Here is a 4,706-nt window from a genome sequence, read left to right on the forward strand (position 1 = left end):
ACAAAATCTTTAGATCCAAATATACATAAGTTACTTGTAATATTTTAAGTTAACATCAAGTAGTATTTAAAGTTTTATCTTCTAGCCTTTTCACTCTTTGTGTAATAAAATTCTCACAAGTTAAGAAAGTTATTTGCTTCAAAATAAATTCTGTGGTATATCAGAATATTTTTGCCATCAGAAGTATAAGCATTGGCAAATAGGGAATTTAACTGTGAGTCGAAAAATATAGCAATACTAAATAAAACCCCCTTCTCACTGAAATGGCCAGTTCAGAAACATTTTCAGAAATCAAAACCCATAACAACAATTTTTAAAATCTTCACACATACACACTCTAGTTTCATTAATCAGTAATGAAAGCCCTGCATGTCTGTGATGCGTTCACAATTATTCATGCTAAGACAAACTTACTGTAACATTTCTCTTACTTACAAAACTCATAACTAATTTTACATAAAATACAGTTATTTAATTTTTAATACCTACTGAATGTGATTTGCTAATTCCATAAGGTATACCTTAAAACCTAATGTTTCTGTTCCATAGATTCAGTGCATATTCCCCTCATGGCCTCAGGAACCTGGGTAATGTTGTGGACCAGAGAAATGGGCCAATAGTATTACCTGTGTAGTTTCTAGTTATCCTTGTGATGCTAGCAAGCATTCTTTCTTTAATCTCGATAAAGTGACATGATACGTGATTTATGCTCCTAGAAACTGATGTGTCAACACCTCATTTGTCTTCATAATGATCTTTTTAAAGACCTTATTGAAAACATATTCATATTAACAAAATCTTTTTTTTAAAAAAAGCTATACTATTAGAGTTTCAAGTAGTTTTCTGATGCATATTTTCACATAAACCTAAATTCAACAGCAGGTCTGACACTGAGATTTGATTAATGCATATTGTGCTTTGAATTTTTAAAGAATATATTATCTAACCTATAGGGGGTTATGAAAACATGTCCAAATTCTAGCTATCAAGAAAAAAAGTTTACGTATCGTGGGATTTCTTTTACCACTTAAAAAAAAATGCTGATAGTATCTAGGTCAGTTTTTATTTTTAATTTTTTCATTTGGATAGATTGTGAGAAATAATCTAATATCACAGTCCTTATTACACATCCTGTACATGTCAGTACATAATGCAAACAGAAATACAATAGAACTGTCAGTAAAAGCTGTCCCTTTAAGGCTTACTGGTAAAACTCACACAGCTCCTTCTATTAATTTGTTCCATATGAAAACAAATTCATCCAGGGTTTTGGGCACAGAACATCAGAAAGAGCAACTTTAGAAAACTGGCTTAAGTATTTTAAATTAAACTCTTAAATCACAGTGTTGTTTGTTAGTGGTGAACCATGATCAGAACCAGAGAATTGTACAAACAATAATAACAGATCTTCCAGGACCTCCTGCTCTGGTTTTACCTCTTGATTTTACCCTACAGAGTGTTGTACTTTCTTTTTTTTTTTTTTCAGGAATAGCAAACTGATAGAAGAAAATAAGCAGAGCTTACGATTTTGAATACACCAATACCAATACTTTGGTGAACTGACAGTGTAGTCTACAAATATATGTGCCATAGACTATGAAGAAGGAAACACTTTAGGAAAGCTAATCACATTACAAAGTGTATTATAAAAATAAATTACACAGCATGTGCCCGTGGACCTGAAAGCTTTGCCAAAGGAAGAGAAATTTGACACAAAGATTGAATTGCTCTTGCTACCTGTTTTTATATTATCAGCAAAACCATTTTCAGCTTTTATGTTTATATCAAAAAAAAAAAATTCACTGGAAGAAGGAAATTATTTCCAGTAGTGATCAGTAGCATGGAGGACCTTAGTGATGGTGGAGGGCTGGAGATATATTATCCATTCAACAGGGATTCAGAGGAAATACACACACCCAGTATGTGCTTGGTTTACCATTTCATCTTGAGTTCATACGTAACTGGTGGATGATGATGCTTTCTATAAAGAGAAGAAAGATACAGCATTTTCAATTAGACTGAAACTAACATCAGTAGTTTACGTGCAGGTCAACACCATATCATTTCACTAACAGACCATAGGCATTAAACGACAAAACAAAAACAGGTGCATGCACCCAGTAGCTTCTCTGGAAGTTCTGTCCTATTTTTGGGTAACTTCTTTATATTGACATAGGAGATCTACCTCTAAAATTCTTAAAGCCTTTTAGAAACCATGTCTAATATTCTAACCAACATTCAATCAGTTTTACCCAAGGAAAGCCCTGAACACAAAGACAGTAATTACTACAGACAAGTTGCATAATGGAAACCAGACTATTTCCTAGAATTTCTGTTCTGAATAATATTCACATACTTTTATTTTTTATGTCTGTGGACTTGAATTTTAATAAGGAAATATTTATTTTATTCCCAGGAATTCACTAGATAATATTTATCTTTATTCTCAGGAATAACAATAATATTTATACTATTATAAATAATATTTATTCCCAAGAAGTCACCAAATACAGATGACTCATTCTTGTCTCTGCTTCTTTTTCTATACTCCACCTGGGAAGATGCTTTATAATTCTTCATATGCTTTTCAATTGAAATTCATTTTATAAAAGTAAATAAAAATAGATTGAGATAGTAATTAGAACAGCAGCAACAAGTGTGTAATATTTATATTTATTTTATTTATTTCACTTTTAACCTTTATGCCTTTGTGAACATGTATCTTTTTTTTTTTCTTTTCATTGTGTCATTGAGGTTCTATATGCCCATCACTGCTGGGCATGGGTTTCCCAGGTAGCCCTAGAGGTAAAGAACCTACCTGCCAATGTGGAAGAGCTAAGAGATGCAGTTTGATCACTGGGTGGGGAAGATCCCCTGGAGGAAGGCATGGCAACGCACTCCAGTATTCTGGCCTGGAGAATCCCTTGGACAAAGGAGCCTGGCAGGCTCCAGTCCAAAGGGTCGCAAAGAGTCGGACATGACTGAAGCCACTTAGCACTCGTGCACTGCTGGGCATGGAACTACATTGGTGAGCAAAATGAAGCGTGATCCTGCATTTGCTGAGATTATAAACAGCAGAGGAAAGAAATAACTAAGCCTCAAATTGTTTCTCTGCCTGAAAAATGTATTGCCTCCCTGTCAACTGTCAGGCTTCCCAGGTGGATCAGTGGTAAAGAATCTGCCTGCCAGTGAAGGAGATGCCCGAGAAATAGGTTCAGTCCCTGGGTTGGGAAGATCCCCTAGAGAAGGAAATGACCCGCTCCAGTATTCTGGCCTGGGAGAGCCCATGGACAGAGGAGCCTGGTGGCCTACAGTCCTTGGAGTTGCAAAGAGTCCACACGATTTAGCGACTGAGCATGCGGTATGTTCACAAACATTAACTGAAACACACTAGTTCACTTTCACTTTTCTTCATTGGAGAAGGAAATGGCAACCCACTCCAGTGTTCTTGCCTGGAGAATCCCAGGGACGGGGGAGCCTGGTGGGCTGACGTCTATGGGGTCGCACAGAGTCGGACACGACTGAAGCGACTTAGCAGCAGCAGCCCATGTTGTGGACCTAGAGGTTTACTTCACACTGACCACTAGGTGGAGATATTTCCACTCCGTCTCTTGACCTTTCTGAATTGAATTTGGGATAAACAGATAAGCAAAGTAAAATGAAATACATAAATGTTTTATATACTTAATAGTAACTAGTTATGAATGTTTTGCAAAACTTTTAAGACATAGATGTGATTTTTCACTGTACCAGAAACTCGGAAAAATCATTAGCTCATTTTGTCTTTTCAAAGTTGTTCTAGCCTCAATTTTTTTCAACACTTAAAAATGAATTAAAATCTTCAGGTAAAGACTAAAAACACTAAATAAAATATTATGTAGTTAAAAATCAGAGTCTCTTTTTTTACTTTAAAAATTAAAATGCTGTTTCCAACTCAACACTGTTTCTTTTTTTAATTGTTTAAAGTAGTTTTCAAAGAGTAAAAACACATAGGTCTCAGACCTCCCTAACAGAATTCAAGTATCTTCCCCATTTTCCTCCCCTAAGAGACTACAGGAAACATATGTTTAAAAGAGTGAAATCTCGAATTGTTCTTATTGCAGATGTAATTCAGAATGTGTTTGCCTTGTTTCTTCACTAAATTCTCTCTCAAGTCCCTGGCAGGACTAATATTTTGTTTTACCGTGATACCTTCTTCTCTCCTCTTGCGTGTGCAAGCCTCTAAATTCCTAGAGTTGTCTTCTCCTAATTCTAGAGTTTTATAGTCTTCGTAATAATAGCTTTTCAAGATACACGCACCCCAGTATTCCTTGCAGCACTATTTACAATGGCTGGGACATGGGAGCAACCTAAATGTTCACTGACAGAGGCATGGATAAAGGGAAAATGGCACATATATACAGTGGAATACTACTCAGCCATGAAAAGCACAAAACAATGCTGGATGCAGCAACATGGATAGACGGAAAGATTGTCATACTGAGTGAAGTGAGTCAGACAGATAAATAACAAATTATACCACTTATATGTGGACTCTTAAAAAAAATGATACAAATGAGCTTATTTACAAAACAAAAATAGCCACAGATATAGAAAACAATTTTATGGCTACCAATGGGCAAATGTGGAGAAGGCAATGGCACCCTACTCCAGTACTCTTGCCTGGAAAATCCCATGGACGGAGGAGCTCGGTAGGCTGCAGTCCA

This window comes from Capricornis sumatraensis, chromosome 13, assembly GCF_032405125.1.
Source record: "Capricornis sumatraensis isolate serow.1 chromosome 13, serow.2, whole genome shotgun sequence".
NCBI classification, from domain to species: Eukaryota; Metazoa; Chordata; class Mammalia; order Artiodactyla; family Bovidae; genus Capricornis; species Capricornis sumatraensis.